This window comes from Myzus persicae, unplaced genomic scaffold (assembly GCF_001856785.1).
Source record: "Myzus persicae strain clone G006 unplaced genomic scaffold, MPER_G0061.0, whole genome shotgun sequence".
NCBI lineage: Eukaryota > Metazoa > Arthropoda > Insecta > Hemiptera > Aphididae > Myzus > Myzus persicae.
In genome coordinates this window covers 298,173-324,004 of record NW_019102487.1, presented here as the reverse complement: position 1 = coordinate 324,004, position 25,832 = coordinate 298,173, and the positions used below count along the sequence as shown (strand labels likewise).

At 32.1% G+C, this 25,832-nt stretch overlaps 3 non-coding genes across 3 annotated transcripts; 2 read left to right on the top strand and 1 right to left on the bottom strand.

Moving 5' to 3' along the window:
* The first annotated feature begins 9,999 nt into the window (after positions 1-9,999).
* Trnak-cuu lies at positions 10,000-10,072 on the top strand. The gene has a single exon. It is a non-coding gene; the product is annotated as a tRNA-Lys (tRNA).
* Positions 10,073-19,759: 9,687 nt separating this feature from the next.
* Positions 19,760-19,832, top strand: Trnak-cuu. The gene has a single exon. It is a non-coding gene; the product is annotated as a tRNA-Lys (tRNA).
* Positions 19,833-21,149: 1,317 nt separating this feature from the next.
* Positions 21,150-21,222, bottom strand: Trnak-cuu. The gene has a single exon. It is a non-coding gene; the product is annotated as a tRNA-Lys (tRNA).
* Positions 21,223-25,832: the final 4,610 nt, after the last annotated feature.

Genomic DNA, 25,832 nt, shown 5'->3' with positions numbered 1-25,832 from the left:
TCGAGACATGTTACATATACAATATACATCTATATACATGTGTATAAATTATGGTAGACTCGTCGTTTAAAAAGAAAAAAAAAGGTACATTAAGTATAGTTGTTTATTATTTGCAGCCATCGGCCCGTGAAAATACGTCTCGAATGTCAGACGCTTCAACAGTAATTATCCACTCCTATACAAATTAGTGGCCCCAAAATCGTGAGCAGGTCAAACCCAGGGTTGAACATCTGGCGTATGTCCCTTTTTTAATGACATCGGGAAAAAAATACGGCGGGCAACAATGTGTATATCATATAGTTTTATATGTATATATATATATGTATATACTATCTCAATATATTTGGGTTTCTTAAGTTTAATATTGGAACTATATAACATAATATAATACACCTGAACAAATTTTGGTCACAAATAACAATTAATAATTATTATTATAGTGAGTACCTACATGTATAGCAGGTAATATTTCATGTGTCGAACATTACACAATTTAATATTACAAACGTATTCGAAATCACATTTATATAATGTGTATAATGAATGTAAAAAATTAAAATCTTATACCCTAAGCATGTTTCAGTGCATTTAACTGAAATTACGCGGTAATTAGTTTATTCGATTAATCGAAGTTGATATAATTTTAGGGCCAATGAAATATAATAATTATGTAACGATTAAAAAGTTAGATTTAGACGGTGGTATTTCGGAGAGTGGAAACGGGTTCCTCAAAACTACATACAGTATAAGATATTGTTGTCCATAATTATTAGACTGACCTACTCATGGTGTAGTTGCAGAAGCCGGCCGAAAGCCTCAGTTTTTCCGTAGTTGTGAACAATTTTTAAAGGGTTGGTTCCGCAGCAGCCCCGAAGTCTAAACGAAGGGTCAGCCATGGCTCGACCTCTTTCAGCCACATTTTATTTACATCATAACTTCATTATAAATAAATACTGTATATTAGAATGTATTACAGGGTGGTGGTAAATAGGTACTTAAATATGAAATTTGTCCATTTAAAGTTTAAATATACAGTCTGTCAAGCCACTGCGAAGCTGCACATTTGTCTATACTAGTGTTTCTTAACCTTTTTGATATCACGGAACACCAAAAAAAAATATTGTTTTTATGAGAATCATTTATATGAAAATTATCTTTAAAAAAGTATAAATGATAGATGATGTAGATAAAGTGCTTTCGCAGAACCCTTAAGTCAGGTCCTACAGGTCCAGAAACACTGATTTATACTATCTGTTGAAGAAAACACCTAAATGGTAGGTAACATAACTATTTAATATTGTACTCCAACGTATATTATTCTGTTCATGTTGCGATATAGGTCAGTAAGTATAATATATTATACTGTTTTAATTTCGTCAGTTCTATCTTTTAATGTAAAAATGTCAAGTGTATGTCTATAGACTATAGTCATCCTGCATCAAAGTCATTGGCTGTTTTAACCATAGACCTTATTTATTTATTTATTTTAATTAATATCGAACAATTACTGGGCCTCGCTGAGAAATACTCTTGTGGAGACACAGGGTTATCTTAATCTATAAATGATTTTTATTGTTATAGGTACATTTTTATAAAAAGATAAATACGTAGTTTTTCATAAGTAACTCACATAAATAATTTCAGTAATAGCTTTATTTACATACAAATATTAAGTTTTGGGCACATCCATATTCATATCGGAACCATTGGAAATTTTTTTTTTTGAAAATGGGTAACGGCATATTAGCCATATCACTGGGTATCAAGTTAAGTATCTGCGCTCCCAGAAGATAAAAAACTTTTCGGCAACTAATTTTTGTGGGCCAGTCTAAAGAAAAATAGTAGCTGCATATCTGGTGTTGACCCCATGGCTTATATAGAATCCAACTACTTTATGTTTTTTTCAGATATATGGTGATTGTTTTTAGGTATAGGAGCTCTATATTGAGGACATTAAAATCTTCGAATAGTTTTTCTGTTGGATGTATCCAATTTTTATATTTTCAACCCGAGTGTAGTGTTTTGGCATTTTTGCAGCGGTAAAAGAGCATTATTATAGGCACCACCCCACTCAATTATGCCATACTATATTATTGATTCAAATAGTGTTAAATATTCGGTTCCTATGTCTTTGAAAGGTAATATCTCACGTAGTTCTTTCATAATATATATTATATCATCTTCCTTAGTTTAATTGAGATGGATGTAATCTGGTTATATACTATAATGTATTATATACTAGTATAAGGTCTATGGTTCTAACACAAGTAACATAATATAATGTTATCAAATGTTAATGCGACATTGCAGCAGGTAAAATAATCTCAAATTCGTCCAAATGTGACGTTGCAGTCTGCAGGCCTTTTGGTAAGAAGCCAAGCCACAATGGCACAGATAATATCGCACTTATAACCGCGATACGCGTGCCATTTTTAAATATATTATAATTTATAATAAATATTAACAATAAAGTAACGAATTGACAGTTTGACACAATATTATGATGTTATTATGTACCGTTTGAAATGGTAATGATGAACGCGTTCGCGTCCTCGCCGTAGGTGTATACAGTTGTAGTTGCACACACAATAATAACACACACATGGACATAGTGTTATAATATATTTAGAAACGCGAACATAAACAATATAACCATTGAATAGGCGCACTGCGCGCACATAATACAATATAATATTAATATTATTATGTACAGTCGCGACCGTTGTGTTTGTAGTATTTCATAATCTATTATCTGCTCGTTTCCGACGACGCATATTTTAGTAGACGCGTAATATTCAAACAGGTATAAATCATTGAAACGCAATGATTTTGTACTACACTATATATAGGTTACACACTCTAGAGCACTGCGGCGACCAGGACTCCTGCAACTATAATACATAGATGACAATAATAAAGTATCGCAGCGTATAGCTGGTTTATATAGACGAACTATGCGGAGTCACGCGAATTACCGGCGATTTACGATAATCGTATGCATAACGCAGTCCAGAGCGAAGCGTCGAAATCCAATTGTTTACACGTCTGAAAATCCGTTGTAAACGGTTGACAAACTGCGTTCAATCGCGGTTTGCTGTGCGCAGGCGACAATGGCGTTCGGTGCATAAACGGCAGGCATAGGTGGAAGAAAAGCGCTCGTCGGGAGAGTGTTCAGAATAAAATATTATTAAGAGTCATGGTTATCATAATTTCGCCGTACACTGCTGCAGTACTCGCGCATATAGTAAACAATATGATAAATATAAACGCATATAAATACAATATGTACGAATATATGCATTTAATGTCATGTGTATATTATTGTTATTTGTGTATGATGGGTATTGAGATACTTGTATGCATTATGCTGTATTGCGATTACTGAATATATCAGTTTTTCAATAAAAAAAATACACCACTATATTGGACAGCCAAAAAGTCATTGTTCGAATATATTTTTTATTTTTTTATATTATAGTATATGTTATATAACTTTAAAATATTAAACAGAGTAACTTCATCAACAATTAATTAACATTATTAATTGTATTTTCTTTGATGAACAATTTAAATGTTACACTCAAACAATTTATAATATTGTATTCATGTATAATTATATATTTATATTATTCTATAGTATGTGTTTCATTGTGATATAAAAATATAATATCATGTAGAAGTATACACGGATAAAACTAAAAATTATTATTTTTCTTTTAGGAATAAAACATACATTATACAATTAGAGATCTATAAAATTATTATTCGTTCACATACTTACTATAGCTGTTTTAGTGTCTAACCAATAAAACTATTATTCAAGTAGTATATAATAATTATGTAATAATAAATTTACTTCATTAAAATATCTTGGTTTATTTTCATCGGCGCAAACTTGAAATTCGATGTTCATATTAATATTATAATTCATATAAATAATATAGTCGAACATTTATTCAAATTTATAAATCGTTTAAATATATCATAAATTCGACAAATTGTTGGAAAGAAAAACGTGAGTCGGAAGAGTGTTCGGAAGACTTAATCATCGTTGTTATTAGAATTTCGCCATACACACATGCATATTATAGTGTATTATATAATTTAAATATTTAAGATGTATTTTATTGTAATATATAGATATAGTATCTTGCATAAGTAAACACGGATGAAACTGAATAATAATTTGTTTAAAATACATCACTATAGGAGAACCATAAAATTAGGTATTATTCATTCATATTCATTATTCTTCTTGAAATAAATACTAACAAAAATGTAATACTTAGTTATTCAATATACATATACCTATAATGCCCGTCTTACTGATTAAAATTCAAGTATAATATAATGTTATTTAACCGTAAAATATTGAATAGATTCACTTCATTAAAATAGATAGGTGTATTTTCATTGATGAAAACTTGAAATGGGATGTTCATATTAATAATATAAATAATACACTCAAATGTTTTTTTTTACATTTATAAATCGTTTAAATATAATAACATAAATTTAATTAAATATAAATAAATAAATAAATAAATAAATATCTTAAATTCTCAAGTAGTTGAAAATAAACTCGCGCTTTATAAATAGTTTCGGAATAAATTATTGCCGTTATTATAATATTTCGCCATACACACAAATGCAATATCTAATATAATTTAAATATTTAGTGTGTATTTTATTGTGATATAAAAATATATCATCCTGTAGAAGTAAACATGGTTAGAGCTGAATATATTCGTTATGGAATAAAAAATACTTGACTATTATTAGAGAACCACAAAATTATTATTCAATTCATATATTATACTAGCTGTCTAACTATTCAAGAAGTATAATAATATTCAACTGTAAAATTGTAGATACAGTTACTTCCTTAATATATCTAGGTATTTTCATAAAATAAAAACTTAAAATGGGTTGCTTATTACGTGGATTGAATGTTAATTTATATAAACAATGCACTCAAAAAATTGGTGCACATTTATAATTAGCTTAAATACATCGTATATTTGAAACTTAAAAACTTAGCGTATTTACTTAGCACTAATTAAATCAATTGGATAAAGTAAAGACTAGTTAGGAATTTTATGTATATTTCATTTTGAACTCTCTACTCAAATTAATTTTTAATATGTTTACCATGTATCCTAATTATAACTTGTATAATGTTAATAATTAAATAATCTAAACTTTAAAATCTTATATTTAAATGATGTATTTGTTATAACATGAAAGATTTGATTGTTGTCATCATAGTCATTATTACTTTATTCGACTAAAAACTAATTTTTAAGTCCTTGTACCTATAAAATGAGAATAGTTTTTGGTCAACACTGAACTAAATTCATGTGTATGCAATTTTGTACTATAGTCATATTTTAAATATAAATAATTTTGAATAATTTTTAATGTGTAGAAAAATTAGGTAATTTAATATTTATTTACTATTTACTCAAACTTCAGTATAACACAATATTTTATATTTTTATGTTCGTTCTATCATTAAGTTTACGTGGCATAAAAAATTCTGGCGATTCCGGCGGAGTACCTTTACTTATATAACTGTCTGATTCCGTGAACTTCGTTGCTCGTTAAAAATACCAACTCTATATGATTCAAAATGTGAGTTAAATTCGTCATTTAATACCCGAAGTAGTGATGTTTAAAACTAATATTTTCATCGAATTTTTAGTTTTTGATAGGTGAACATTTTTTTTGAAGTCGGTACCGAATAGCTAATTATTAATAGCTATGCCCATCGCTAATTAATTATTATTCATCTATATTATACTACGTTTTGTAACCAATAGAAACCCTATAATAAACGAAAATATGTTATTATTTCTATAAAAAATTTACAAATGTGTAGTAAAAAAGCTAAGGGTCACTTATCGAGATAAACTTTAGCTTGTATATCCTTCGGATAGTGTAGGACGTAGGTTTCTGATGGTAAAAAAATGTTTAGGATTGGTTCCTGAGGTTCTAAAGATTACCCCGAACAAACGAACAATTTTTGTTTTTTATATTATATTGAAATAGATTACAGATTGCTAAAATATTATGCTCCAACTATAGTTAACTATAGTCCAACTATATATAGGTAGATTAGTTTATATTTTATTTGAATTATCTTATCACAATTTTAATGTCAATAAATTAACTTTAAACTTATTGTTGCTATACTACATTAAAAAATTGATTGGTTTATTTAGCACTATGCGTCTTAACCTTTAGCCGTAAGTAAGTACATGCGTTTTAATAATTAGTATTTACTATTTAGTATACAATGTATATGCGTATATAATAACATAACATTATTATAAACGAATAAAACAATATTTTGCCTCTACCTTTCCATTCTTTACTCGTCGTGATGATCGTTTTTTCGTTATACAGCACCTCGGACAACGGCGGCGACGACAACAACGACGGAGACGAACGAAATGCATCTCCGAGTTACATCTAATTTTCGAGCCATTGTGATTTTGAATAATCTCTGGGGTCGAACAATGGCTATAATGATTTATAGCGCGAGCGCGTATATACGTGTGTTGACCGCGTGTGCGTGTACGGTATAAACCGTATATACCAACATATACTATATATATGTATATAAACGCTCGTGTGGCGTATGCTGTATACGCAGTAAGTTATATTTTATACTCGCTTTTCGTTTTGTATATTTTTATTTCGTCGTTTTCCGCCTTACCGCTGCCGCCGCTGCAGAGAGTTCGCTTTTAAATCGCCACACGATTTGTTGAAACCGAGATTCACGTTTGTACCTATACACCCAACTGGAATTACTCGCACCACAATAACGATGACGGGCCTCGTCTGCAGTGTCCCGTACCGATATTTATATGTGCGTACCCACATGTACACGTATAGAAGCAGATACATATGCGGTCTTCTATATGTATACGTACATAATAATTTTACACAACGACGTGGGGCCTGCACCCGCCGACGTCTCTGCGGTCAGTTTGCGCTCAGGAAGTGCAGTATAGTATACCTATACCTCCCGATAATAACAATGTATGGTCGCCGGTGATTTATCTTAATTAAATTATTTTACAACCAACACCAGCTGCTAATCGAACGAATCGTTCGTAAATACATATACTGTATAGGTACGAATCGTGTTTGTTGTCGGTAGGTACCTATATAGATACGCACGATTTTCCTCTCGCACACGTCTCCTGGGCGGGGTGGACGTGGTAATTTGTGTATTTCATTTTCAGCCGTATCGTATAAATCAACCGCCTGTCGTATTCAAAACTTTTGAGTGTCATCACCATGGACAAACATATACGATATTAACCTGTATACGGCTGTACGCGGGAGCGTTTTATTTTTGATCGAATGTGTAGGTACTCGTGACCTACCACTGCACTCTGCAGTGGAGGACCTAAACACCAATTTCTGAAAAGGCAGAGGGGTCACTTTAAAAACCAATAAAAATCCAAAATTTAACATGAATTATGCTAAAAAAACGTGCCACGGGAGGGCGTAAATACTTCTGTTACCCCCACCCCCCACCCGCGCCACCCGAAAAGCACACCACTGTGATTTACCTAGATGCGATGACTGGCAAAACAATATGTCAGCCATCACATACATTTTAAACATTACGACTTTACAAGACATAATATTATGGTAATATCGCAGTGCTGTATAAGTTATATTGTGCTGCAGGTATTATTTTATTATTAGTGTATATTGCGCGATTTACGACGGTATTGTACGTTAAGCATAATTTATAATTGTGTCGTCGACCATGTCATCGCAATCGTACTCAGATTTTTATTCATTCTAAACCGGTGAACGTCAAACTCTTAAAACAGCAGTAAATTGTTTTTGCATCAGTGTATTTGCATACCCGTGCCCGAATTGTTGCAAAAAATAATAATATAACGCTTCGCTGAAAAGTGTTTAATACATATTTTTCAAAATTATATTATACGACTTTAGCAGTCGTTACACGGCAGCAGTCGTAGGTTATTTATCGGTCAATAGACAGGAGTTTAATAAACATTTTATTTTATTTTCTAGCAATCATAGGCAAGAGCTTGCGCACCCTGTAGGTAGGGAACAGAGAATTATTTTAGAGTGCATAATAATATGAAAAAAGTCCCTAAATATTACTATTTAGAGACAATCGTGTGTAACAAAAGTTTTAGTATTTAGTAACACGATCTATGTTCACGGCTTTATATGACAAGAATATTTTATATTATGAAATTATATCCTTTTTAATAAACACGCGTTGGAAAATCTATTATATTTAATAGGTAATACAAGAAGCATTTTGCCATGGTAAGAATGGTTGTCGTAGATAATTTTAAGGCAAAATTAGTAAGAACATTTATTTAGGGACTTTTATACTTTTGGTGAGAACATTCGGTTCATTTATCAGCCGTGACATTACCCTGCGACCATGCGCATGCCTGCAGTGTAAGCAATTAATACACGTCCTAACGATAATAATAATATGTTCTTTTCCACAGTTCTACAATATTACAACGTTTCGTTTAAAAACTATAAAATATATAAGTATACCGTATAGTACGTGTATCTTGACATGGGTAACCATATACGTATTAAAGCAACGAGCAGTGGCACGATGATCGTGAACGATCATTACGAATTAGATTGGAATGTTTCACATCAAAAAAAAACTACATCGAAACATTGATATTTTGACATTATCTTTTACTCAACGCTATAACTTTTTTTTTTTATCGATCGGGCCGTATTAAAACAATAGTACATTAGTGGACACGTGCGTACGACAAATCAGAAATATTTTGATTGAAAACACACCGTTCGACTTTCCACACCAATTACAAGGACACAACTTATAAGCTATGTTATAACGCTGCGATCCGTCAGCCGGTATATTTATATTACAAATAATAGTAATTACTAATTTACTGTGTATAATATTATATTATATATAACGTAGGCAATCCGAGAAATAACATTATTCCCAACCAACCGTATCGCCGCGGCTGTATCGGCTTCAGCAATAATAATTATATCAATAATGACCGGAACAGCAAACAATAGCAAACTATGACTATATAGGAGGTACCCATATAGGCCATAACAGTATACAAATATTTTTTCCATAACTGTACCGAAGTCATCACGTGAGATGAGCGATAAACTAAGTTAGCTGAAAAGATAATGTCGTCTCTCTTAAATGGGTCCCTGCCTCCAGGATGCCCCAGACCTTCTTGGAAAAGTTTGCTTGAGAGTTGCCCTCGACCTCAGCTACGTTTCGTTATCACCACCACTTACGGCCATAGCCACCCCCTTTACCGAATTTAGCTTAGGCATAGCAATTCCTACCTTCTAGATTTACTCTATATTTAAGTATTTTTAGTTGTTTATTTTTATCGTATTCATAATTATATTTACAACATTATTGTTTTGTTTGCACTGTTCAACTATTAATTAACTTGACTCGTTAACCCCTCTGTAACTGCCGTTTGACGTGTTAATTGTAAAAAAATAAATAATACTTTTTACATATTGTTATAATATTAGTCATTGACCTTATAAAATAATAGAAGCGCTCAGTAGACATATTGTCGAAGCACAGCTAGATAGTATCTACACTTTAGTGTTCCCCAAGTTAAAGACTAAACGATTTCACTGTTCAGCTAGTGACACTATACCTATTACCCCGTAATCGTCCCCGGGACAAGACCGAGTAATAATATGTAAATTATGAATCAATAAAATCTGACAAGACGTAAATCAAGAGGTTAGACTGTTGGAAATAAAACTGTGTTAACCTCCCCCCCCCCCCACACAACAATAACCTCAACAAAAATGTTCAATCCTATGCCAATAGTGCTGGCTGACATTTAGGTACAAATAACTATACCTATTATCAATTCTACCTCCGGTGAAAGGTAATATTTTATTAGTGTTACAGTTTTGTTATAATAAAGAATTATACTTTCGAAATGGACAACTGCCCGGCTAGCTCAGTCGGTAGAGCACGAGACTCTTAATCTCGGGGTCGTGGGTTCGAGCCCCACGTTGGGCGACTAAATTTTATTATAATTTTATAAATATATAACTAATTATCATAAATATTGTGTTAAACTTTATGTTTAGATAGTGGAGTAGCCGCGGCGTGGGGTCGATGTGATCGCATATTATTATTGTTCGTATTCGGTACGACGGTACCGGTAGTTCTATTTTAGAACCAAATTTATTACGACAATAAAGGTATTTCGAGAAAAAGATTTCTCGTTCCATATGGTACCCCCGGGGCCCGGACGGATTAAGCTCGTTTCATAAAGGTGATTAGCTTAATTATTAACAGACTGCTAATTTTTGATAAGTTATGGATTCAAAAAACAAGAAAAACCATTTGTCATAAAAGATTATTTTTTTTTTTTGTTCACAGTATTAAGGTAGTTTACTAAGGTAACTTTACTAAAAAAATTCTGAGTCGTGAGAATCATAGTATTCAATTATATTGTATCTATTTAAAACTTGTTTACCTAATCGTAATTTTATTACCTGTAATTGATGAATATATTATTTCAGTTTTATTCGTCATTGTTTATGGTTTATCTATTTCTTCGTCTGTCAATGATTAATAATTGTTATTGTATGTGTGTACAGTTGCAAATGAGTGCAAACTTCATCGAGTAAACTAAAAATATATATTATAAACGATATTTTAAGTTTATTAACACTATTTTGATCAAAAGACATTTATAGTAAAACACGTAAAATCATATCCCCTATACATAATGTTTTAATTATAATATAATATTATATATACAATATTAAAAATTGTTTGAGTGTATTTTCAATGTGCGGGACATTTCAATTTTTCATCAATAAAAATACTAAATATATAGCAATCCATCATATTATTTACTACGTGTCTGTATGGCGTAAATTATAATAACGATGATGATAATGTCTTCCGAACACTCTTTCAACGAACGCTTTTCTTTCCAACTATCCGTCTTTGATATACAAAGTGCTATTGTCATTGTCATCTGAGCACGCAGTAAAGCACGATTGAACTTTGTTCGTCAACAGTTTAAAAAGGATTTTTGGAAGTGTAAACAATTGGATTTTGACATTTCGCTGTGGACTGCGTTTTGCATACGATTATCGTAAATCGCTGGTAATTCCAGTGACTCCGCAATTTATCTATAGCTAGTAGGTACCTAAATATATTATTAAATTGTCATATTTACCTGCAGAAGTTCGAATCGGTGATCGTGAATTGCTCTGATTTTTTTTAACTGTCTGTTAATAAACCTACACATATACAGATACATATTTTTCACAGTGAATTTATCCGAAAATTAATTATTTATTTATTATTATATTATTATGTTATAAGATATTAGTGGTATCAAATTTTTCTATATTTAATTTGAATCATCCAAGATTCTGTTAGTATAAAAATAAAAACAAAATGAGTACCTATATTTTAAAATTATTTATTCAACACAAAATAAGACTTGTATAATGTGTATGTTAAAAGTCAGTCTTACTAAATTATCTTGTTTAGTAAATTAATGATTGACAATATTGCTTTGCCTCGTTAGTCGTTGCTTCTACGATCTACCTATAAAAAATAATAACGAACTATTTATAATGTCCTGGCACAATGCATATACTTATACTATAACGTTCAGAACAATTTATTAACAATTTTTTTTGTAATGGAAGACATATATAAACGCCAAAACGAGATAAAAAAAATTTAATCGTATCCTTCAAAAGCCTCAAAACAGTCAAAACCCATATAGGTACTTATGTGTGTTTTATTCTGGATAGGTATTGAATGTTTAACTATTTTTTTCAAAAACATCAAAAATGTATACAAGTATATTATAATCATAATTGACAATAATTAATGTATTATTTGATTACGATAGACCGTCCGAGTTTTTGTGTTATAAATGATGATACATTATAATATTGTAAGTACCTTTTTTTTACATAGTATTCGTTATTTTATCTTAACTTTATTGAATTATTTGAATTACACGTATCAGTATAGGTATAGTGTATTGATAGATATAATAATTAATATTGTCACATCGAATGCAAATCGATGATATTGTATAATATACTTTCAGATTTTATTTTAAATGTGAAATAATATTATATTATACCAATAATAGTATGTTAATATTATGATATTGTTGAATATGCAAATTCGTATTCAATGGAAATTAATGTGTGTAAAAAATATGTTGGCTTTGGTCTCTTATTATTGGTACTTACTTTTCAATTTGAAAATCAATATAGGTACTATTAATTTTTCCGACTTTAGTGCAGATGAAAACAAGTCACTTCACGTGACTGTTTCACACACGACTATGAGCCTCGCGAGTCGCGAAAGTAAATCAAATTATTGTTTTGATGCAAAACTCAACTATATACTGCGGTAGACCTGGAGCCTCGTCATTTTCGTCTCCCGAAAGAGAAAATAAGGCGTTTTGAGCCCGGAAAAGGGGTAGTTATCTCGAAACGATTGCACTACACTGAAGGGACCAGAGCCCGCAGGTTAGGTCAAACAGGTTCGAGTGTGGCGCCTGCCGATGACCCGTACCGTCTGCGAGAGTCACCGCGACCACTCCGGACGACGACGACGACGACGACGACGAAGCTGTCCTCTCTCGGAGGGGGTCCTGCACGCCGTCGGTCGGTCGCGTAGAAAATAATAATAATAATAATAATAATAATATATAGGTACTACGCGAGCGCGCGCCCGCAGTCATTGCCCCCTTTCGTCGTCGCCCGGAGAAGGTCTTGCGGGGGGAAACCAACACGAGTAGTATATAATATTATAATAAATATATGTGTATGTGCGTACGCCACTGCCGAGCCGCACACGTGCGACTGCCATAATAATAATAATAATAATAATAATAATATATTATAATACACGCCGTCTTGGACCATAATATACACTGCAGTCGTATATACACACTCACTGTTCGTACAAACACATAATAATATACAGGATGGTTCACCAAACACGCTCGTGCCATTTATTTCGTCAATAATGCAGCCGTCCAAAATCTGATTTTTTCGAATTTTTAAACACCTATATGCCTAGATCATAATGTTCTCGAATTCTCGAGATTATTTGTACATGTGTATGCTCAAGCAGCAGTGTCTCGAAGAGATATACAAATACTTCTGTTTTTCAAACGGCTATGCTCCCAGCCTTTTTTACTGTAAATTAGTTAAATGTGAAATTGTTGCTGACAATTTATAGTCGGATGTCTAAATCAAAATTCCGACTAGTAGTTTTTGAATTACTCAACTCACATTTTCGTGATGATGCGGGGGCTGGGAGATATGGAGCTGGCCGTGGCGATTCGAAGATTTCAGTAATTCATATTAATCTATCAATATTTAAAGTTTGTAAAAATAGTCAAAGTTTAAAAAAAGTACTCGACCCAACATTACATCTATACTATTATCCTTAATATAAATGTTTTGGAAACTGACAAACTATACTCGTTCGAATTTTGAATTAGACACATCAACATTTTCAAAAAAGTCAACAAATGGATAATCTACAACATACCTATAAAGGGGTTTTCATATTTTGCAAAACACAAGTTTCGGGACACTCGCCTTAAGTAGTAGGTGCAAAAAAAACTCAACAATTTGAATACATTACGGTCTTTTAGTGAAATCACCCTGTATATATATTGGACCGCATATACGCACACATGCCACCACCCGTTGTGTGTACTGTGTAGTACGCGAGCGTGCGTAAAATATATATATTTTTTTCCATTTTTTCTTTTCCTTTCCTCTTATATTTTTACGGACGGCCCGATAGACGTTTATTATTATTGTGGCGGGACGCGCGTGCGATTGCGAGACGACGACGGCGAAGGAAAAAATACGATAAATCTGGACTTGTTCCAAGCGTAATTATTATTATAATGGTAAATCGTCGCGTAAAATGCGCGTAATTTTTTTTTTTTTTTATAATATTACAATCTGCGATGACTGTAATAATAATAATAATAATAATAATAATAATAATATTATTATAAAGTATTCTTATTTATGTGTACGCGCGTACGACGTGATAATGTGGTCGTTATCATTATGCGCGTTGTATTATTATACTTATAATAATATTATAATGCACACGCATGTGCGGGTAGACTTAACAGCTACGTCTCACTTTTATTTGAGGCGTACTATGAGCAACGGTTCCGAGTTGTACTGCAACAAGACCCGTAGGCCGTGTAACAATAATAATACAATTATTGTGATCACAGCAACAGTATAATGATATGACCGTGACCGCTGTTATGAATTTTCCTCCCCGGCACCTGTTGCATGTACCTAAACATTATTATTATTTTGTGTTACGAATCTAGGTGTGATGTACATGCAAGATGATTTTTAAATCTTTTTTTTTTGGTGGCATCAACGACGCTACCGGAACTTTTTAAGCATTACGTCGACAATTTATAAATCTAAATAAATAAATTTAATCTAATAGGCTCTCATTATTTTGAAAACAGTCAACATTTTTGAAAAAAAAAGTGTTTAACATAGATAATATTATTTTGAAGTAATTGCGAAATTGCATTTCTAGTTATGTAGTATATGATTAATTTCACAAACTAGATTTTTTCATTGTAAAATTATCAACTACTATTTGTTGTAACATTAATAATACAGGTAGGTAGGTACATCGTCTTAATTACTATAATTAGTATTGTCAAATTCAATGAGTATGTTCATTAAAATGTATTCATGTTAAATTACAGATGTAATCATTATAAGTGTGTATCATCGGTTAATAAATCGTAATTTTTACTAGTTTAACCTCAAATTCACTTTATCTCAATAATAGCTTTAAACCCACTCTAAATCTTGAATAGGTATACTTGGTCAAAATAAGAATAATATTTAGTATTCAAGTATAAACTAGATTTAACTAGATTTAACTACTGAAATCTGGTGTTCGTAAAAACCTCAACGGGTACAGACTGCAGACTGCAGAAAATCACAATAATATTGTTTAAACTATAAAATATTCAAATGTATATCGTTATCATTGTTGATCAATGATATGTTTTTAATCTAATATATCCCCATGACAGGTGATGGGCATCGAAATATATAGATGGTTGTATCGATCGAACGAGCTAGTCAAACGATGAATAATTTTGATTCGAGGTTATGCACTTTAATTTTTATGTTGCTGCACAGTAGGTTGCGATAACCTCTTTCAATTTTTGATTTAGCAAAAGAAAGTTATTAGGTATAATATATACATGTACGTAAAACAATTTCGATAGCGATGGCCACTTAAAACCGAATGGACGCGGATCGTAATTTTCGTATAATCGACAGCTACACAGTATGGCGCCACTGCAGAAGACGCACGTGTCACAGAATTAGAACCATATATCCAATATTGTGTGTGTGCGTCTACACTCTACACACACACACACATACACACACACACACACACATACGCGTATATAGATAATTACGCCTACTCGTGCCGGTTAGGTCATTATAGTTCTGTCTACTCATTGTGCGATAAGAGTTTTTATAAGACATCGTTAAACTCGAATGCGCGACTCCTATGTCTACCGCGCTAACTATATTATACGACGCGTTATAAGTTGTTTTCACCACAGGTCTCTGTGCCTCAAGGGTGTTCTTCTCGTCTGCACATACACGACGACGGTTAATGAAAAATAAACTGCAATAGCAACATAATTTGCGGTCATGTTCTGTGCCGAGGACAGTGCAGTTTGTGTGTCGACTATGTTCACGCTTCGTTGACGAAATGTCGATCCTTACGTCGAACCCAAATAAAGACTTTGCGAGTTTCCACACAAATCTAACGAAGTCATCGAATTGGAACGCGATACGACGGCGACGAGAACGTAGCGCGAACGAGTAGGTACATGTCTAATAAATTATAATTTTATAATGTCTTATGGTTAAATATTTATAGGTACCTACAATAAACTACCTACCTACCTCTACGGGTACATATCATTATTGTACACAGCTGAAGTGTGGACCGCGATTTATCGTATCTCGTCATTTTAGATATACATAATAAATATGGTCTGGTTGTTGTGACGAGTCGAGAGGACGTGCATGAAATTTCGTATTAAAAAAAAACGCGGGATGATTAGACGGTGGCGTGCGGGAGAGCGGTAACCGTCAACCGCGGTCGACCATATTATATATACCTCAATACCTGTACTACACTACTACGGTATATTATGTGTAAGACCGTTTGTTTCTTTCCAACACGTAATCGAACGTTATTTTTTCGAGAAAAAAACAAACCGCTCCGTTATATACCCAGCACGTCATTGTGTATAACACGTAAATACAATATACTACGGTTTATATTATATTATATATTGTAACGATTTTTATATCATTTCGTCGGCTCGTCGCCGGTTTAATAACCTCGTCGTGGTCTTGGCGTATAGGTATACCGTATTCATGCGTCGCCATATACCGACCTGACTGTTCCTTTAAAAAGTACCTATAAAGGGGCCCCACTTTACGCAATTTGCTTTTTTACGATTTAATGGAATACTATTAATATATATACTGCAGAATTACGGAATTCTTTGTTTTTTTCCCCTTGATCACTTGTTGTCCAAAAGTGTCAGTTCTACATCTGCAGAAAGAAATGTGCGATCGCGTTTTTAAAACAACCACCTGATACATATAGAATCATAAGCATCATCGTCATCCGAACAAATCATATAAAAACGGGTTAATGTATTATATTAATACTATTATTTACACCAGCTGTCGCGTGTTGGTCCGATTTAAGCAAACTGCAAATGATTATAATGTATTTTAATTTTCCGTTGTGATAATGATTGCAAGCGATCTTTTAAAATTTCGATTTTTGTTTGTATACGCAGTTCGGGTTTTGTGTAAGGAAGTATAGAAACTTAATTCTATATTATATAATTACATAATTATAATTCTATAATATTCTATATTCTTAATAAGAAGATGTTATCTTTTGACGATTGATCAAAAATCATAATAACACGGTGACGACCCCGTAAAAAACGTGAGTATATACCTATACCTATATTATAATATGCATTAGTTATATATTGCAGTACAGAGTACAACACCACGCACCTGACGATGCACCGGATTACGTGCACCGCGGTGCAAACAATCATTTAAAACACGAAATTAAAAGACGCACCGCACTCGTGATTTTAATAGTCAATATAGGTAAACGGAACGCGACCAAGTCCATTTTTATCGACGGCCAGCAGGCAAAGGCCAGCATAACCTACGTCTGTATACAGCTTTTTATTAAATTTATATATATTACGATCTGTAGAAAATTATTATATGCAATAAGCAATTTGAAGGTTTAAGAAAATCTGCACCCATTTCAGACAACTGCACTTCCCGAATTATGTATGTTAATAATCAGTCTGCAGAGTGTCGGGTTCTTCGAAAGAGTGATGGTGGGCATATGGGAAATGAATAGGACGTATCTATATAGCATTACACAAATAATCTTTATGTTACATCATGTGGTATTTTTCACGAGGGCATCCTATATAATATTATATTACTGTGACGATCGGAGATTTTATAGCGCTTACCAACTCGTATACAACGTTAACCCGGTGCTAATGTCGTTTCGTCCACAAAAATATACTCTACAGTCTACGGTAACAATAATAATGATCGTGTCCTATAAAATCAACCAAATGTCATCATTATTATTTTTAACTAATAGAAGATAATGTTCTACAGGCAGCATTGAACTCTCTATTTTTCAGTATTTTAATTTCAATAACTTTATGGTATATATGTCTTTAAAAATAGGACGATTTCAAGCTTTTTTTACAAACAATTTTATAAAATTATTGGAAATAGAATAAAAAAATTAGAGTTCTATTCGGCCTGTAAGACCTGGAAGTCTTTTTCATTCAGATAAAAAAATATTTATCAAAATCCGAAAACTGGCTCTACAAGGCCTGAGAGGTTTTCCTGATAAGTAATTTTTGTTCATGTATTAAATTGTTAATAATACATACATATGTATATCGTTTTAAATAATCAAGAATAGAAAACCTTTTACCATATTTTGTTGATATGCTACTTTTTATTATGATTTATGCGGGCAAACAAAATATTTTAAATACGATGCAAAAAAAAATGTTATGTTATTTTAAGCTTTACTACTTACTATGTAATTATGAGTGAGTAAATTGACAATATTATAGAAAAAAACCTACAAGCTACAATAGGTATATTATAATTATTTAGTGTCAGTAATAAATCAATCAAGTGACTCTGTGGAATTCACGCCAGTCAAAAGTTCAGAGCATCCAGAGCAACCAGAAATCAAAAGTTCAGAGTTCTTTATTGAGCTGTAGTCAATAAAAACAAAAGGTGTGTTATACACACTGTGTTTAATAACTAATGATGTAGGTAGGTAAGTACATAGACAAATAATAAAATCATTTATGATATTTTCGTGAAAGTATAGTTTATTATTTATATTTAAATAATATTACATAGGATAGGTATTGCTATTTAAGTTGCATGACGACGTAGGTGCCTCCTACTTCAGATTAATCGAATTTTACGTCATAAAATCATGTTTCATTATTCCGGGAATATTATAAATATTTGAACGTACATAAGAAATTAACCGTAAATATTTTATTCTTTGGTCGGAGGAAGTTAAATATTGTATGCGTGTGGCGTGTACCTATTTTGAGCACTGCGTCTCTCGAGATCTGCACACGACAAAAGTATTAAATATGTTAGTCGGTATATAAATTAGGTACCATTAGGTATACTAAACATTGAACATAATGAGAGTCGGAGTCGTCTCTCAGACAACTATTACGTGGACATATAGTGTAAACAGACGTCGCCGTACTAGCTGAAATTTATTTTCGGGAGAAAATAATATAATATACTAATAATATACAAGTCAATAAATAACCGCACCTACGTTTCACCGATAAATGTAGCACTCATCAATAGTATACTTAGACATTAATTTGTCTAATTTTACAGCCAAACGTCTTATATTTTGTACGTGTCATATTTGTTGTAGGTACATAAAAATATTTTTTACATTTTCAAGAGTATGCGACGCACGTAAAGTTGTGCCACCACCCCCACCTGCTATCTTCACCCATTTTCAAACTGTCAAAACAGGTAAATACTGAAAAAATACTACTTTTTCATTACTTGGGATTTTTTAAGTTTAGCGCTGCCAACTATATCCCCAACAGCACAACTTTATGTTAGCAAAGTGTTTCAAAAAATAAAAATATGCCAGAAAAACCATCTAGCTCTAGTCCACAGAATTTGATTACGTCGTCGTCGTGTAGTTGCTAATAATATTTCTATTGCTGCAAGTTTATACCAAATCGAGTCAATATTGTTGTGCAATGTAATTAACTGATTCATTGACTCGAATCTTATGATGGGTAGGTCCTATTTTATATATTATTACTATATTATTATACAATATCGTGTTGAACCTATAGTTTCACTATTTTTATTTTATTAGGATATTATGGGTGTAAAAATGTAATATAGTGTAAGTAATTTATAACTTGATCATGAATTGGCAGCTATTGCAGTGTAAGTATGTTAGTATTTTAGGTTTGTTTTAGTTTATTAATGAATGTTAAATAATAACATTTTCCAAATATTTGCAAGTGCCCGGCTAGCTCAGTCGGTAGAGCACGAGACTCTTAATCTCGGGGTCGTGGGTTCGAGCCCCACGTTGGGCGATCAAATTTTTGCTGTAATTTTTCGTTCATTTGAATAAAATGTAATTGATCTTATTAAGTATAATAATTAATAATAAATTACACTTTAAAAACAAATATATATGTACAATTAAAATTGTTCACCAATAATTTTCAATTAATTGTAAAGAACAGTAGTATTAATTTTATGTAGAACAGTATAGTAAAATGTATTACACTGTAGTTATTAGCCATTAGTGGCATACTGACATGTAGAGTGGTTGTCAAACGTGAGGGGTGATGAGAGATAATTCCAACCCATGATTTTTTAGTATTTTCTTAGTAATTCTTTTTTCCTTCAATTGGCTCCTGCGTATTTTTCATAATATTGTGCGGTTCGTAACTTAGCTCTTATCGCTGCCTTTCCCCTCATTTAAAAAAAATATTTATAGTTATAAAAAGGTAATCATAAATTATATTTTTAACGATAAAATAGAGTATTTATTGACGAATTTAAATTGTTTTCGTGAAACTATTTTACAAAATATGTCATAATATTGTAACATAATAAATGAAACGTTGAAAGCTTCAAACAGTAAAAAAATAGACTTTGGTCAAGTTCTAGCAATGCCGGTGTGTACCTACACAAACGGCTTCATCTTATTTTTTTAACTTCCATATAAGAGATATGCTTCGTCTTAAGATAGACTTTTGAAACATATGATGAGCTTAAGTACCTTATAGGATATTGTAAAAAATGAGCCCTGAATTATATTATGCATTTTCAACCGGAAAGAATTTCAAAGTTTGAATTTTTGTTACTGGCTCCCTGGCTGCGACTGATCATCAAAATTATTGGTGGGTAGATAAAAAATAGGTTCTTTTTGTTATAAGTAGAAACGTGTAATTAAAAAGGCAGAGCTATAATGCAAAAGCAAACATTTAAAAGTTGCATTTTTTCTCAAAGTGAATGTGTGGTTCCACATGTCTGATAAAATGTGACATTAAATCGACACCACAACGTATTATAGCAAAAGCTGGTTTACAAGCACAAAATAGAAAAGCTGATTTGTGATCAAAAAATCATTCTACTCGATGTATTTCCCATACAATTAAAACCTATGAATCATAAATATGTTGTTATTTGTTAATAAATAACTATGATGATAACGTAAATCTAACGAAAAATCGGTCAGAAAAACAAATACGTGTCCTCAGCGCAAAAACATATTATGTTAAAAATTTCCCTTTTCGTGTTAGTAGTAGTTGTTGTACTAAAAAAAATAATAATTTCACTGAAAAATATACAATTTGTTGTGTATTAGTCCAAATTTAAAGAAAAATTTGCAAAATTTATGTCGCCCAACGTGGGGCTCGAACCCACGACCCCGAGATTAAGAGTCTCGTGCTCTACCGACTGAGCTAGCCGGGCCTATGAAATTATCACGAGATATCTTGCAATTTATTTCTTATCTATTATTAATATAGGTCATAGGATCATATAAGAGACCTACTACATAATATATTATACAGTATTTATAATCATTGTTGATTCTTCTAAAGTCAAAAGCCTAATATCCATATGGTTTTGGTACATTTGGTCTTCCCCTCCTTCAAATAGGTAGGTATCCTATATACCTACTGGCTACTTGCAGGTCTATCCACTACCGTCACCGACTTCCGATGGACATACATTTTTGATAATAATATTATACCTAAAGTATAAATTAAAAATAAGCGTCGTGCTGTATACTACTATTTGTTCTCTTTAAATTAGATCAACTGTCACGAAATATAAATATTAACGGCTAATCAAAACTATCGCATACAGTTTGAATATACGACGGCTGCTAGAAAAGCATTTGAAAAACGGCATAGTTGGCAACAACAACGACCTTCTTCAGCTTTTACAATGTCTTTTGTTTTATATAAAGTGACAATGTAAAAAATACTAATATATAAACGGACGACTGTACGAAAAATATGGTCTCAATAATCATTTCTTGTCTGGTCTCGATTATTCGAATTTTTTTCTCGCCCCATGAAGTGTACTTGTGTTTGAGGCATTTAACTCAAAAAATACATAAATGAAATTTTTTTCTAGAGATTCGAGTTATGGGAACTCGACTGTATGATATTATGTGGAAACCTGTATCAGCTAAAATAAATTTATAAATTGGATCCCACACGAAACGTTATAGTGTTTAGAGTGATGTACTGATATATGATGTAAATATATACTTCATATAGAATAATTTATTATATTAATTGATGCACCTATACATTATAAATAACCTATACACACGTGCCGGATCGGTGCAGCGGCAAACCAGTTTTCAGAATATCATTATTCGACCTTTAATCCGATCACGTCCGTCGATTTAGCAAATTGCTAATTCGCCAACAGTTAGCACGATGACGCCTACCTGCTAAATGCATATAATATATACATATATATATATATATATGTATTTGGTACCTAGGTATATAAGACATTATACATTGGTAATGCACGCGCAATTTTCAGATTGTCCTCCTCGTCCTGTTTATAATGAACCGCTCCGCGAGTACAACATTGTGTGCATTCGATGTGTCAATGTGAGTCGATCTGCTGCAAGTACCATATTATACGAAATCGTGTTGTAGGTTACCGAGGTATACGCATTTTTCGCATACCAGTAATAACGGAGTGGTATAATTCGCAGCCGTTCTTTTCATTTTTTTTCATTTACATTCCTGCAGTATTTACGCTCCTCGATTTGCGTCGTTCCCAATTTCAAAATATAATAGCGGTACCTCCGTGATATTTAGATAAAACTATGTACCTGTGTACGAATATCATCTATACAATTATACAAATAATATCGAGTATAAAACAGATGCATATTAGATATACTATGTACAGGATGTTGAGAATAATGTAGGTAATGCCCGGATTTCGATAAATAATAACTCCTCGGGATTTGCAAGCTCGTAGCGTGATCCGTAAATTGTCAGATTAACCTGCAGGTGAGACGTCTTTGAAGTTGGCAATTCGGCACACCGACTTTAACTCGTCAAATCCACGAACCTGCGGGTGAGTATCTAGTGTTACCCTCTCGGTCCACAACTCTGGAAAAACTGGCAAAAGCAGGGGCGTCATTTGGGGGGGGGGGCAGACTATTGGCAAATGTTTTCTATTAAATATAAACATAATTCTTTAATTGTTTTCATATCAGTGTTTTTTATAAATTCCTTTAAAGATAGAACTTGACTAGTTAAATCGGAAGTTACGTCAGTTTTGTAAAACTGAATAAAATCATAGCATGATTTTACTATTTGTGCTTCATTTAATTTTATTATATTTGGTGGCAATAAAAAATTTAAAGTAAAAATTTAAAGTATTTGATACTACTTTAAGTCCTTTAAAACGATCTTCGAGTTGAAATAAAGCAGTATCAACTAATGATAAAAAAGTGTCTGCTAGATTTCATAGTTTCATTTTCATCACTAAAAATTATGTCCGAAGGAAAGTTTATTGACGGTTTGCAAGGACCATATGATAGAATTTGTTTTTTCAAATTAGAACTGATTGTGATATTTTGAAAATGTCCTCTATCTGTTGGAAACTCCAACTTTAAATCCAATTCACCAACTAATCATATGCAAATTAAAAAAAAAAATTTTTAAATTTCTAGAATAGGTACTATAATAATTTTAACTAATTGATATATTCCTGGTTTATTAAAAATAAACTATTACTGATTCTGCTTTAACTGGTAACATGATTGTTGCAACAGAACATAATATATATTTTATTTATAGAGTATAGACATTAGACACATATTATTATCTATATTATTTTCTAATTTACTATGTAATAATTTTAAGTCTTTTTCAATTATTTAAAGAGGGCCCCTTTGGGGCCCTCTAAATTCTCTGCTGGGGGTGCAATGCACCCCCTGCACCCCCGGTAGTTGCGGCACTGATCGTCCATACATATTAAATATAATATAGATAACCATAATTTTTTAAATATTTTGAAGTCGGCAAATTTAATCAGTTGCCCTATCCTTTCAAAAGTTGAAATGACGCCCCTGGGCAAAGGACACACGTTGAACATATTTCGAAAACCCAAAACGTATCTATAAATTAATTTAATAACTCAAATTAATTGATTGGTATTTGGTACCTGAAAGTCTGGAAAATTACTGTGATAAAGAGTAGTACTATATACATGTGTATTTTACTATACCATAAAATATTTCGATTTGAGTACGTCATATTCACCTCCTGTCCGTCGTACATCGACAATCTTGTAAACAGAAGAGTCAAAAAGATTCATATTAAATGTATACGCATATATCTACCAAACTGTTAACCGAAGTACCGCGACTAAATTCCTGAAAAAAATCCACAATAATGGAACGTTCTCAAACATTTTCTTAGGTAGTCTGCTCATAATAAAAAAAATGAACACTGCGGTCTGTTTCTTTTATAACTTTTAAAACGTATACAATATGTAACCGTGTTATACCTATGCACACAGTGCGGAATGCGGTCGCGCTTACCACATTATGCTTTTAATAAACTAATGACGTTTATAAAATATGAAATTGTTTTTTGAAAAAAAAACACAAAACCCCATACCACGTTGTCCTAGACTACTACTAAACCATCATACCAAACCGCTGACCTTAATCTTAGCTATATGTATACGAAACTGAATTTTTGAAATTTTTAAACCGACCAGCAGCACTGCACGGGGAGGATCTGTTTATTACTCCGGACCTAACCTACACCTAACCGTATACGTATGGGTATTATTATTATTATTATTATTATTATTATTATTATTATTATTATTATTATTATTATCATTATATCCAATCCCACCGCCACGATCTCGGCACAGCGTGTACCCATATAATATATTATATACACGAAGACAAGTGGTTACTCGCTGTAATGGCGCTCCCTATATAATAATATAATATTATGTGGCTACCGTGTGTCCGTGTACGCCCGAGAACATAATATTATATTATATTATCGTCGTCGTCGTGGACTTGAATAAATACATAACATTATACGACGTCGATAGCAGTAAAACGACAATAAGTAAAACACACGGCGCACGACGATATATATGCGATTGAATAATAATAATAATCGTGTGTTTGGAAACGTAGAATATTATTATTGTTATTATTTTATTTTTTACGAAAAGGTTTTCGAAAACTCGCATGGTTAGACATCTCGCTTGGTATAATAAAGTATAACATCGTAAGTACATAAATATATACATACCTAGTATATTATTATACTGTATATATATATATATAGATAAATCGAATTAACAGTCTTCGAGTGCGCTGAAAAAAGTAAAAACTATCTCATAATTAATTACGTCCCATGAATTATTCATATTGTCATGAAAACGTTTTCGAACAATATATACCTTATACATATCACATTCCAAAATATTATTGTTATAATATGCCGCGCTGTTCGCTTAAATCCTTTTTCGAGTGAAAAAAATAATACGTATTTTACGTTTTTTTTCCTTCTCTCTCATGGTTTAAACAACCATATCGTGCCATCGGACCTCTCGGGCCATTAAAACGACATTAAAATATATTATATTATTATAAAACGTCCTCTTCTTAAAAATACAAATTTTAATCACTTGAAATTAAACAAGACCCTTACGCACGGTTTAAGCCGTATTATATTATATAGGTATCATATAATATTGTGTTTGTTGGTTATTGTCGATTATATTATTACTATCCTTCGCTCCATGTTCGGTATATATACGTCATGTATCTCCGACCAGGATCTTAATACACGTTTTTACTAGCATGTAAATATGTGATAAATATATATACATATATAGGCATCGATAAACCTACTGTAGTTTTCGGAACCCCGTCATGGTATGTACTATAATGTATAGTATGGTATATTAACATCGCTTCTGTCTTTAAACAGAAAACATTATAATAAAAGGTTAAACGTGTACTGCAGTAGCAGTTAATACTTGATATCGTATACATAATA